The sequence below is a fragment of the Petaurus breviceps genome, unplaced genomic scaffold, assembly GCF_028583685.1.
Source record: "Petaurus breviceps papuanus isolate PSGF00001 unplaced genomic scaffold, PetGlider_PUasm1.0 220, whole genome shotgun sequence".
Classification (NCBI taxonomy): Eukaryota; Metazoa; Chordata; class Mammalia; order Diprotodontia; family Petauridae; genus Petaurus; species Petaurus breviceps.
Window position 1 is genome coordinate 13,547,336 of NW_027185876.1, and position 12,814 is coordinate 13,560,149.

General features: G+C 46.7%; 6 non-coding genes across 6 annotated transcripts; 3 read left to right on the forward strand and 3 right to left on the reverse strand.

Annotated features, from left to right (window-relative positions):
• Positions 1-228: 228 nt before the first annotated feature.
• Positions 229-299, reverse strand: TRNAG-GCC (transfer RNA glycine (anticodon GCC)). Its single transcript has one exon. It is a non-coding gene; the product is annotated as a tRNA-Gly (tRNA).
• A 508-nt stretch (positions 300-807) lies between these two features.
• Positions 808-890, reverse strand: TRNAL-UAG (transfer RNA leucine (anticodon UAG)). Its single transcript has one exon. It is a non-coding gene; the product is annotated as a tRNA-Leu (tRNA).
• A 4,506-nt stretch (positions 891-5,396) lies between these two features.
• On the forward strand, positions 5,397-5,468 carry TRNAE-UUC (transfer RNA glutamic acid (anticodon UUC)). The gene has a single exon. It is a non-coding gene; the product is annotated as a tRNA-Glu (tRNA).
• A 2,593-nt stretch (positions 5,469-8,061) lies between these two features.
• TRNAD-GUC (transfer RNA aspartic acid (anticodon GUC)) lies at positions 8,062-8,133 on the forward strand. Its single transcript has one exon. It is a non-coding gene; the product is annotated as a tRNA-Asp (tRNA).
• Positions 8,134-8,775: 642 nt separating this feature from the next.
• Positions 8,776-8,847, forward strand: TRNAG-UCC (transfer RNA glycine (anticodon UCC)). Its single transcript has one exon. It is a non-coding gene; the product is annotated as a tRNA-Gly (tRNA).
• A 1,951-nt stretch (positions 8,848-10,798) lies between these two features.
• On the reverse strand, positions 10,799-10,869 carry TRNAG-GCC (transfer RNA glycine (anticodon GCC)). The gene has a single exon. It is a non-coding gene; the product is annotated as a tRNA-Gly (tRNA).
• Between the last annotated feature and the right edge of the window lie 1,945 nt (positions 10,870-12,814).

The window sequence follows — 12,814 nt, forward strand, 5'->3', positions numbered from 1 at the left end:
GCCTGTGGGGGACTGCTTTCTTTGCTGTCCTAGGGCCCAAGAGTCAAAATTTTCTCTGGTCTCCTAATCTGAGGGAGGCATAGAGGCTGAGAAGGCAAGGAGTGGAAGGTAGTTTGAAGGAATACGTACTAGTTTATCCTGGAAATGCAATAGTCCAGTGTTCAGGAGTCCAAAAGATGCCCGGGTGGGATAGGGGAGAGTCCTCGGTGGGACTTTAAAAGCTATACTTGCATGGGCCGGGAATCGAACCCGGGCCTCCCGCGTGGCAGGCGAGAATTCTACCACTGAACCACCCATGCAACCTGCAAAAAGTCGTCTTCCACTCCACTTCTGATCTCAATAAATACTCTTTTGGTGGCCCAGGCCCTGAGCCCAAAATTGGAAATAGCATGTGTTCACTCTAATCTAGAAGCATTGCCGTTCACCTTTCCATCCTCATCATCTCTCTCCTAAACTTTCCTCTTCTTTCTCTTCCTCCTCTTACACACTCCTTTCCCTTGTCCTTCTTCCCCATGGCTCCTACACCTCCTCCTTCCCTGGGAAAATCGAGTAGATGGCCCGAAGATTAATATCCGAAGCTGTATTGGTAAGAGAGGATTGAAGAAGGTGTGAAGCCTGTGAATTTCTCTTCCAGTATCCTCTCCGGCAAAAAAAAAAAAAAAAAAAAAAAAAAAATTTAATTTGGTCACAACTCTTATCACACTGTATGTGACTCCTTCAGTGAAGAGCAATGGGTTGTGTCCCAGGAGTCTGGGTCTGGGGAGTTCTCTCTCCCAGGAAGTCAGAGGATACCACAAGCCAGATATTTGTCAGGAGTGGGATTCGAACCCACGCCTCCAGGGGAGACTGCGACCTAAACGCAGCGCCTTAGACCGCTCGGCCATCCTGACTCCACTCTAGCGTAACTCCTCCCTCTATTCTTCGGCCCTGAGCTTCCACAGTACAGAGAGTTCAGACCTGATAGTCCATTTAGCCCAGATCCTTCCAACAGGACTTCGCTTTCTCCAGGCCCTCCTTTTCTCACACCAGCATCAGCAATGTCCAAGTAAGTCCGAAAGTCCAAATCCACTCTTCCATACACTCTGCGCGCCTTCCTGCCGATCTCTCTAGGGCACAGCTTCTCCAACGTCTCACTGCGGGGTCCAAAGAGTCGCATGGTATCCACCCTCACCTGACCGACCCCTCCCGCATCCTCTGCTATCCCCAAAGTCTATCTATGCCTTTTTATTTCACAAACTGCAAGAATGCATGAATAAGAAAAGGGCTGGGAAGTGAGAAGGGAAGATGAGGCTAATAATAACGTGACTTTCTCTATAGGCTCCTGAACTTGGAGTCCCGAAGCACTGACCTCCAATCCTTTGTCAGCCGCTTACTAGGTGCTTCTGGGCAAGGCATTTAACAAGTCGGAGTCTCACTTTCACTATTTCCAAAGGGTGAGGGAGGATGACGATCTTTGGCTTCTAAGGATGTTTCCAGCTCTAAAACTCTAAGTGGCCCCTTGTAGCAAACAGATCGCTCCCGAGGGGAGCTTTGAAGGCACTAAGGGAGTTCTTTCCCATCTGAGTCTAGGAGAGAATGAGATGCAGAAACCCTCCATCTTAGGTGAGAACCACATATACAATGCCTGAGAGACCCAGATATGCATGTGACCCATGGGGAACAATAAGCAAGCCAATTTGACAGCAATGGAGAGATTGAGGATGGAAGGTATAGGACATCGAACCAGAAGGGGAGATAAAGGAATCCTACTAGGAAGGAATTCCAACGCTAGGCTAAGGATTCAGTACTTTATCTTAGCATCAATATGGAGCTCCTGAAGGGCACTGAATAATGTTTGGTATGTTTTTTGGTGTGTGTGTGTGTGTGTGTGTGTGTGTGTGTGTGTGTGTGTGAGAGAGAGAGAGAGAGAGAGAGAGAGAGAGAGAGAGAAGATATAATTCACCGTGTTGAAGTCTGCGTTTTAGCAACATCCGTGAAAAAATATATACAATTGTAGAAGAGAGTGAAGTCAGAGTGACCAGTTTTGAGACTCTTGCTGTAGTCTAGGCAAGATATTAAGAGGCCTTGAATATGAGTCTTGGCAGGGGTTCCTCCATCCATAGAATGGGACAGATGTAATGGGGGTGGGGTAGGTAAGAGCTGGTAAATGGTTGGTGCCATAGGAATTCAGGAAAGGGGAAAGTCAAGGATGATGCCAAGGATGTGAATTTGGATGATCTGAAGGGAAATGATTCCATGGATAGAAATGGAGAAGCTTAGAGGAGGATTGAGACCCAGAGGATATGGCTCAGTTTTGGACGTGTTACCCTTCAGAAGCCTTGGGGAAGTCCAGGCAGAGATTTTGTGCAATAAGTGGCTTAAAAAAAAAAAAAAAACTGACTGGGGGTGGCTAGGCAGTGAAATGAATAGAGCACCAGCCCTGGAGTCAGGAAGACCTGAATTCAAATCTGACCTTAGATGCTTAACACTTACTAGCCAGCCGTGTGACCTTGGGCAAGTCACTTAACCCCAACTGCTCTGAATTCCCCCCTCCAAAAAGGGAAAATAAAAAAAAAAACAGACTGGAGTTTGGAGGAGATTAGATTTAGATTTAGGAGTCATCTGAAATCCTGAAATCACCAAAGAAAGAACACCAAGACTAGAGCCTGGGTAGAGAGCATGCCCAAACTTAGGGGACAAGTTGGAGGAAGAATATGGCCTGGAAAAGCCTACCACAGAGACAGAATGAGAAAGAAGGAGAGTCAGGAAATCAGAGAGAGACAGAGAGAAAGGGACAGATTCTAACAGAGACAGATTACAGTGTCTCTGTCTCTCTAACATTACAATGTCCCAGACAACAATGGAGGAGAACTAGTCTAGATGGATCATGGCAAAGAGAAATCCCCATGTCAGGGAGAATGAGGCAAACACCTTTAGTTGACTGAGTACTCAGTTAAGAGGTCTTTAGTGGCTCCAGAAAGGACAGACTGGGTCCAGATTAGGCATCTGAAACCAGATTACAATGGGATTCCAAAGTGAGTGGGAGATCAGGAAATGGAGGAACCTAACCTAGACCATGCTGGCAAAGAATCTGGCTGTAAGGAAAAGAGGTGTAATCCCACAGATTAAGGGAATGGAAGGTCAAGACAAGTTTAGTTGACAGTGAGGGAGGCTGCTCACTAGAAGGTAAAAAGTTAAAAGAGGAAGAAGTTTGTGGAGAGATTGAAAATGAAAGGGAAAGCTGGAGGGGAAAAGTTCTCAAAGGAGACAGCAGGAGATGGGATCAAATAGGAAGGCCCATGTCATCCATCCAGCAAAATAAGAGAATGGAAGAAGGCAGGAAAAGGAAGCTTTTTTGGTATGGAGTGATGGAGTCAAAGGTGCTGGCTGATGGAATGATCTCCATAAAGTCAGACAGCTCCTCTATAGGGGAGGAAATGCTTCAGGGGGTACAGGAAGTCTGAAGAGAGAGGATCTGGCACAATAAGAGTACACATTGTGATAGAGAAACAATCTTGAAGGAATAGAAGTATGATGGGGCTGCAATAGTCAGGACCAAATTACTTATGCAATATCATAAATTTATTGTGGAACCAGTTTGAGACTCGAAGAGGGACAGAAAAGGATGATACTTGGAGATGGGGGAGGTAGAGATTGTACTCTTTAAAGAAATGGAGTTTAGGGGATAATGGTGGTGCTAAGAAGGACTTGACAAGGAGAAACTAAGACAATAGGAAATGGGGAAATAGGATAAGGATTTAAGGGAAGTTGATGGCATTCTTTTGAATTGTACAATCTTAGTGTTGATTTGGAAGTTACAGAAAAGATATGAGGATGGGGATGGAAGGGAGGGAGTATGGAAAGAGATAATGTGGGTGCAGAGGAAACCTAGAGGTCCAAATAAGAATGAAGAAGAATTTTAGTAAATCTGAAAGTTTTCACAATCTTCTAGAATGCCCTTCCTGCTTTTCCTTTTCTGATGAACAGTTGGAGGAGCAGTCAGAATAATGGTTCAGGTTCATTTGCTTAATAGAAACCCACAAAAACTTGGGAGATGGAGAATTCAAATGTTTTTTCAACCTCAAAAAACCCTTGACTCTTTCCAAGTTATCAAGGACAGGCAAAAAACTATTCTTTGTGAATTGTGAATTCACACACACACACTATATATATGTATATATAGTGTGTGTGTGTGTGTGTGTGTAAACTGTGAAAGATGTTCCATTCAAAAAATCGTGCTTTACTTTTCCTTTTCTGAGAGTAGAATGGTGTAAGTAGCAGTTGCGAAGCTTTAGTCCTAGTGCTAGGCAGAATCTAGCATTTCTAAATGGCTTACTACGTGCCAGGCACTTCGCTAAATAACATTCCAGAAACAAAGAAAGGGAAAACACAAGTCCCTGGTGTCAAAAAGTCAATAGTGCATAGGCAAGATGAGTAAACAAGGACAAGCAAAGAAGTTACAAACAATTAGCAGAAGGAATTCTCCGAGGGAAGAGACTAATAAGATTAATGAGGCCTGAAGATTTCTTGCAGAAGGTGAGACATTAGCTGAGATTTAAAGGAAGCCAGGGAGACTAGGAGGCAGAGAGTTCCAGGCATGAGGGACACTCAGTGAAAAGGATGTGAGTCTGGAGGTAGAATATCTTTACTTAAAGGAACAGCAAGACAGCCAGTGTCACTGCATCTCAGGGTATGTGGAGGAAAGTGAGAATACTGAAATGGGAAGAAGGGGGTCTAGTTTTGAAGAGTTTTAAAAGCCAGGGGACTGTATATGGGATCCTTGAAGCAATAGGAAACTGAAGTTTATTTATATTAAAAAAAACAACAACAAAGATATTGTCAGATTTGGGCTTCAAAATAGATCAATTTGACAACAGAGAGGAGGTTGGAATAGAGTGGAGAGAGGCTTAAAGCTGAGAGACCAACCAGCAGGTATATAAGAGAAATGTTAAGAGGACAGAAATGACTGCAGTTGACAGTTGATTGGCTATGGGAGAGGTGGAAAAAATTGAGAATGAGAGAGAGTAAAGAGTCTAGCATGACACTACCTAGGTACCTGGGAAATTGGTGGTACCCTCTACAGTTTGGGACAAGGGACAGTTTAACTGGAAAGATAATGAGATGAGTTTTGGACAGGACTCACAGAATTTGGAGGTGTATTCTCTATTGATTGATCACATTCAGGACAGAAAAACTCTGAATGTGCAAGCCTCCCTCCTTTTAGGGTTCAGGGCCCGACCTAGTTATTTCTCTGTAATTCTTGCCATACTGGTTGGTGGAGCTGATACTGGCCAGGAAAGAAAAGAAACAGGAAGCCACAGCAGAGCAAATCCATTGGAATCCCAGAAGAGACTGAAGAAATGATGTAAAAGGCCAGCATTGGGCTCAGCCAGTAAGGGAAGCAACCGAACCATCTCTCCCTGGTGGTCTAGTGGTTAGGATTCGGCGCTTTCACCGCCGCGGCCCGGGTTCGATTCCCGGTCAGGGAAAGCATTTTGTCCCGCTTCGCTGCCTGGAAGCCGGTGCCCCCCCCCCACACACACACACACACACACAGCCAAGGAGAGCAGCACCTGTTCTTCGGGGCTCTGCAACCTGCCCCCAACTACAAACCATTCTGCTTCGGCGTTCTGTTACTGTCTTCTCTCATCTCACCTGACCTGGTGGCAGAAAAGAAATAGGAAACATTCGTTCCCCATTCCTTCTGGAACGGGCGGAGCCGATGAGGAAGGTTGCAGTTAGGGCAAGTGTTTGCCAGAGCCGTGACCCAAATTTGCCCCTGGAAACTTATGGACCTAATTTGTACTGAGACCGCTTTCGTCAATCTCAAAGAGCCCCAGAGTTCCCAGCTCCTATGGCCTGTGGTGGGTGGCTAAGGTTAGCTAGCCAAGGTGTATGTGATTGATTGTTAACAGAACAAACTGCTCCTGCCTGTGGATGCCAGAAGGATAGCCTGAATACTCAGGAGCGGACTTGAGCAAAAAAAAAAAGCTCGTCTCTTTGGATAAGGAATCTAATCAAGGAGCTCCTGCATGGCACACAAGAATGTTACCGCTGAATTACTCATTTGGGGAGCAGCACTTAGGTCTCTTCTGCCTCTGATCTCCATGAACATATGGAGAGTTCTAGTGCCACGGGGCCCAGTACCCAAATTTGACACAACACGAAACTACTCTTACCTAGAAATTATACCATTATTTTTGGTTCCTTTGTTTTGCACACCACCCCCACCCCCACTCACTAACAAGCCTTCCCTTTCCCACCTCTCCACTCGTCCCCAAATAGCAATGTATGACTGTGAGAGCTGAACTATAAGGAAAGCTGAGCTCTGCAAAATCAACACTTTCAAACTGTGGTGCCAGAGAGGACTTTTGAAAGTTCCTTGGACAGCAAAAAGATCAAAATTAGTTTATACTTAAAGGCATTCGTTCAGACTGTTCACTGGAAGGTCAAATACTGAAGCTGAAGCTTAAATATTTTGGTCACATAATGAGAAGACAGAACTCAATGGAAAAGACTGACACTGGGAAAAGACTGATGGCAAAAGGAAGAGAGTAGGACAGAAAATGAGATGGACAGTGTCGTGGAAACAACGAAAAAGAAGGCACAACTGAACAACAAAAATGCCCGGATTTACTGTTACCCACTTAAGTTATTGCAGTTTCATGGTGTGTTGTGGGGGTTGTCTGGAAAGAATTCAGACTCAGACCATCTCCAACACAAGCAAAAGCATTTATTGAGAACTTTATTGTCTAGCAGGCTGTGTTCCAAGAAGGCATGTACAACTTATCAGAGAAGGTCAGAGATCTTTATGGGGCAAAGATGCAATTGCATAACAATATATGGATATTTAAAATATAGGAGGGGTTTGTTAAGGGATTAGGTAATAAGAGAGAGGTCCCAGGTTCAGTGAAACAGTGCATGCTTTTATCCACAAAGCATATAGAAAAATCGGGGGGGGGATGTATGTATGATGATGATATTATAATAAGCCTTTCTACATCATAAGTGCACCTGAAGGACAGCTTTTACTATTACTGGGGCAGGTGCCTGTCTAGGGAAAGTTCCTTCTATTGTTTTGGGATCCATATCCTGCTCAGTTGTACTGTTTTCTGATTGGCTGGCTATTGTGGTCCTGTCTCAGATTAGATGGAAGTGGTTGTGTGCATGGACACACCTGCTGTTTCTGTGACAAATATAAGGATTGAGTTCAGGGGCAGTGGCTAGCTAGAGGTTATAACTATGGCAGAGATGACTATGATTCCATCAAATGGACACACCTTCCGTTCAGTAAGGCCCATAAGGAAGTTAGAATATTGGGGTTGGGGGCAGCTTTATTATAATTCCGACAAACTGATGCACAAAGAGCCTGATGAATTCAATCTTTTGAGTGCAGGCAGTCTTTCAGTCAATCAGTAAAATTGTATGAAGTATCCACTATATGCCAGATAATATGCTAATCCCACGGAATACAGCAAGGAGTTAATTGTTTAATGAGGGAGATGACAACCAGACAACTATGTTACAAATCAGGTAATTGGAGGAGTGACTTAAAGGCCCCCCAGAACAAAAAGGTTAGTTACTTCTCCCAAGTATTCCTGTAGAATTGGGAGGTAAGCAGGGGAGCTACCTGGTGAAGGAGAGTCAATGTTTGTGTTCAACCAAGTCAAATGTTGAGCTTCGGTTCTTATCGGAGTTCTCGTAGTTTCGAGATACAATAGACCAGACGAACAGAAGAATCTCATACTCTGTATCTGTCCGTCAACGGTGCAATGATGAAGATATCGTCTAAGGAGGGGTATATAACACTTGCAAAAGCCTATCTGTGCCTTTCTAAAATAACAAAATTTACGGGAACAAGTGAACGAAAAGCATGTGCAAAAACCAGAAGAAAGAAGGCAAGAGGAAGACAATGCTAAGAAATGGTCTCGGAGTGGGTGTCGATGTGAAGACTGGGGATTAGGGAGAAGCAGTAAGGCTTGGAAGCTATGGGACGTAAATAACCCCAAACCAGAGACTAACAAAGATCCAAGTGTGCGCTCAGAGCTGTTGGAGGCTACAAGTGGACAGAGTTTGTAACCTTCCTCGTTAGTATAGTGGTCAATATCCCCGCCTGTCACGCGGGAGGCCGGGGTTCGATTCCCCGACGGGGAGGCTAAATCATCGTTTTGCGCGCCCCCCAACCTTGTCCCTCTAACTCACCTCAGAGCGACCAAAGTCTCTCCAAACGCAAAAAGAAGCTTTTGCTGCATTAGGCTGCCAAGAACCGGCTATAGCATTTTTCCCTCGCCAAACGCAACCTTCTTGTTGTCTCATCCATGGTAGCTAACATAGGGGGGCCCTTTTGCAATTTCAGGTACCCAAGGGCGTCTCTGTCTCATATACATCATAGCCTGGGCCGATGGGTCCCCCTCTTGTCCAGTCAATCCCTCACCTCCAACCCAAAAAGAAGCCAGAGTAACAGCCAGAGTAACAGCCAGAGCTCTTTGAGGCCAGGGAAGCCCCTCGGCCACTCACAGTTGTCCTGATCCAGCTAGGAAAGGGACTCAGGCTGCCACCGTCCAGTACTTCAGTCCCTGACTCCGACCCAAATGCTATGTGAGTCTGAAGGCACTGAGCAAAAGAGAGCTGCCGTCAAGGAGCCAGAAGGAGTTCTGGGCTGGTTTCGGTTCATACGTGGAGCGAAAGAGATGGAAAGCTTCAGGTAGGACCCTTGTGCTGGCCTCAGCAGGCCGATTAACAGTGTAACTGTTGGGGCCCTTATTGGGCTTTGATAGAGGAAAGAGCATCGTGTTAGCGTTGGTGGTATAGTGGTAAGCATAGCTGCCTTCCAAGCAGTTGACCCGGGTTCGATTCCCGGCCAACGCAGCGTTTTACACTGCCACACTACTGAATGCCTACACCCTGGTATGAAGCCTCCTCCTGTATACACCCTCTGCTACACTCCTCCCTTCATTTCACACTTCTTTGGAGCTCTCTGGCCCTATTCCCCAACCTGGACGTAAGAGTGAGCTTCTATATCCCCTCTGATATCCCCTTTATCTTTCCGTTGTCTTGCTAGATGCTGCATCTCCAGCCCAATACTCCACCCCATTTCACTTCACTTCAGTTAAACGACAGTGGAGTTCCTAATATCAGCAAAATCGTCTTTTTTTTTTTTTTTCAGTCGAGTCCGACTCTTCATGACCCCATTTGGGTTTGAAGCAAGGCCTGCCCATAGTCTGGCATTCCAGTCCATCCCCTCCAGTAAAATCTGGACAAGGGATTCCGATGCAGAGAGACCGACCAGAAGGCTAATATATCATTCTAAGTTTGTGGTGATGAGGTCCTACACTAGGGTGGTGGCTATGTTACTGAGAAAGGGAGGCATATGGGAGAAATGTTGGGAAGGAGAATCGACTAGACTCAATAATTATAGGCTATCAGGGGGTGGAGGGAATTTGGGGTAGGGAAAAGTGAAAAGGGCTAGACTGGCACCCGGGTTGCCAGCGTGGGATCCTAGGCCATTGGTGGTACCCTTTCCAGTTAGGGAAAGAGGAGGATGTGAGAGGGAATCCAGATTACGAGATCAGTTTTGGGCACGGTGAGTTTAAGCTTTGTATTGGAACTTCTACATCCAAGATGTCTAATAGGCAGGTGGAGATTATATACTGGAAGTCAGGAGAAAGGTTAGGAAAATCTAGGAGTCGTCTCCACCGAGATGATACTTGAAAGAAAGGAGCCTCCATTTCCTGAGGGTTTGTAAAATGGGACAGGACTTAGGCTTTGCCTAAATTCCTCCATCCCCCTCCCCCCCAAACTATTCTGCCCGTTTGTATTTGTAGTAGTTGCACACCCTCCAGGTGAGACAATTTGGAAGATTTGCAGAGGAATTCTCTCTCATTCGAGCACGTCCAGGAGAATTTTTCCCTTCTGGGGTTCAGGACCAACCAAGCCAGGAGAGATCCAGTAGGTAGAGGTTTGGGATTCGAATTGTGTGTGTGTGTGTGTGTGTGTGTGTGTGTGTGTTTAGGTTTTTTCTACGTTCGAAGCAGGGGGTGGCACCATTTAGGGGAATGACTAGAGTGTAAGAGAGGAGCAGATGTATTGATCTGCGGGGTTGGTAATAACAGTGGAACCACGAGGGGTTCGAAGGGAAGTTAGAAGTGGGTCAGATGGATCCCCAGAGGGAAATGGGCAGACATGGGAGTAATGTGGAAGGCCAGTGTTGTGCTAAGCAAGGAAGGACACAACTTATGTGCTCCCTGGTGGTCTAGTGGTTAGGATTCGGAAAGCACCGCGGCCGGGGTTCGATTCCCAGTCAGGGAATATAATTTTTCGCCGACTTCCAGCTTGTGATCTTTCCTCTTCTGCCGCTTACTTACTTACTTACTTACCACAGCTGCAAATGGTTGCCACGCTCTGCTCTGTTGCTCATTTCCCTTAACCAACTCGCCTAGTGCCGAGTAAGAAAGGAAAACAAAGCAATGAAGTGCCAATCCCAAGCATCTCTTCAGTCCGTCCAAAGTGTCTAAGCTGGCAAAATGGCGCGGGGAAAGTAGTGGTGAGGGCCAGGGAAGGGTTCAGCGAGTAAGGTGAGGCAGAACAAGAGTGGCAAAGAACTTTTGCTAGAAGCCTGGTCCCTTAGGCACCAAGCAAGGAGGGCTTTTCTTGATGTCCAGGAGTGAGTCACAGGCTTCTTTGGCCTCCGCAAGGTAATGACCATGGTGGGAGAAGCTGGGGTTGATGGTTGTGACCATGAAAGGCTTTCCTTCCTGGAGATACAATGTTCCGAAGTTGGGTAGGAACGGGACACCTCGGTATAGAATTTATGCTAAAATGCATGGGCCGGGAATCGAACCCGGGCCTCCCGCGTGGCAGGCGAGAATTCTACCACTGAACCACCCATGCAGAACAGTTAGTATGTTCTCTGTGATGTAGTTGATCTCAGCAAATTCACAGGTCAAAACTCGTTACCAAAATTTGACACAAGATGTATTCACCCTAACCTAGGACACATCCTTCTTGACTTCCTCGCCCTCCTCCTGCCTAACCTTCCCTCTTCTTTCTTTTCGTCTTCCTCCTCCTACGTACTTCTTCATTCTCCTTCTCCTTTCTTCCTCCCTTCTTCCTCCTCCCCATCTTCCCTCTCTTCCTCCTCCTTTTCTCCATTCTCTTTTTCCCTCTCCTCCCCCGCCCCCATTTCCCCTCTTCCTCCTGGTTCTCCTATTTTTGCTACACTACCTCCTCCGGGAAAGTCCTATGATTCCCTCGAAAGTATCTGAAGCTTTATTGTAGAGAAGTGTCAACAGGTCTGTTGTCCATGTCTGCATTACTCTTTCTCCAAATATATCTACGCTCTGGCAAAAGTTTGGTCCTTAGATGGACCGCGGTTCCTCTACACGCTCTTCATTCAAACTCATGCACTTGGAGGTTCGTCCTATAAAGGTCAGTGAGCTGGGTAGAAGGTATCGATCGATGTCCGTGGAGTCAGAAACCTGGGCAAGTCGCTCCTACTTCTTCAAGACGCGCCGAGGAAACGGCGAGACAGTGTGACAACAGTGAGAGGCAAAAGAATAGCGTAAGGAGTGAAATTCAAACTCAACCTCCAGGGGAAACTGCGACCAGCACCTTAGACCCCTCGGTCATCCAGACTTGGCACCACAGCACCTTCTCCCCCCACTCTGGCGATAACAATAACAAAACAACCACAGGCCCAGACGTTCACCTCATTCAGCTCCTTCCACGAGCTCTAACCTCTCCCTCCGGCACTAGCATTGTGTAAGAAAGTCCACGTGTCCAGAACCAACCTTCCACATCTCCATCCGGCCTGCCCCTGTAGGCTAACACATACACGCTCTGGAGGGCCCCAAAAGACCCGCACCACAAACTAGCCTCGCCTTATCCGACTCCTCCTGCGCCTCCCTTTCACCTAATCGCTGCTGTCCCGAAGTCCTTCAAACGAGTCACCAACCCCTCTGCCTCGTCTCTTTGGGAAAACACACAGCTCAGCCCCGAGACCATTCTTCTAGTGCCTCCCTTTTTGCAAGAAGCAGGTCCGCGGCGGCCGCTGGGAACCAAGTAATGGTTCTCCCAACACTGGAACCGGGGGATACAAGTAGAAATGGAGACTTGATCTCATGCTCTGTCCAATCTCCCAGGAAAAACCCGACTTCGCCTCATACACATTTCCAAATCGGGAGAGCCTCTGTGAAGGCGCCAGCCTAGGGCACACCTGGAAATTGTTGTGCAAGCGTCATGTAGACTGTGAGGGCTGTGAGGCAAAGCTCACAGAACTCGGAGGGGCCTAGAAGCTCTGAGAGGATTTCCACCTGTGGATCAAGTACCGGGGGAAACCGTTCCAAAGAGAGTGGCAGGTTGACCGGTCAAAGGATTGGGTTGGCAGATGAAGTGAAAATTGTACAGGAGGAAGGGGCCGCGGAAGCGGTCTCTGAGCAATCAAATTCCTCTCCCTTCTCGCCCCACCACCCGCCTGCCCATAGCCTACCAACTTCCAGGCGCAGCTCCCCTACAGCACCATTATTTCTTAGACATCTCTCTCCACCCGCCACCTCCGTCCCCCACCTCCTGCGGTATTCCCTCCTTCTCCTCTTCCCTCCCCCAGTTCACCTCCCCCAGAGGTCCCTCTTGATCGAGATTAACTGCCAGCCTCTTAGGGGATATAGTGAAAGGACCAGGGTTTTACTGTAATATCACTGGAAGGGGTCACATTAATTTAAAGTATTTAATGCATAGTTCTATTTCAATGCCATCGGTTTCGTTTGAAATTTATTGGATTTCATTTTATGGAAAGAGAAAGAGAGAGAGAGAGAGAGAGAGAGAGAGAGAGAGAGAG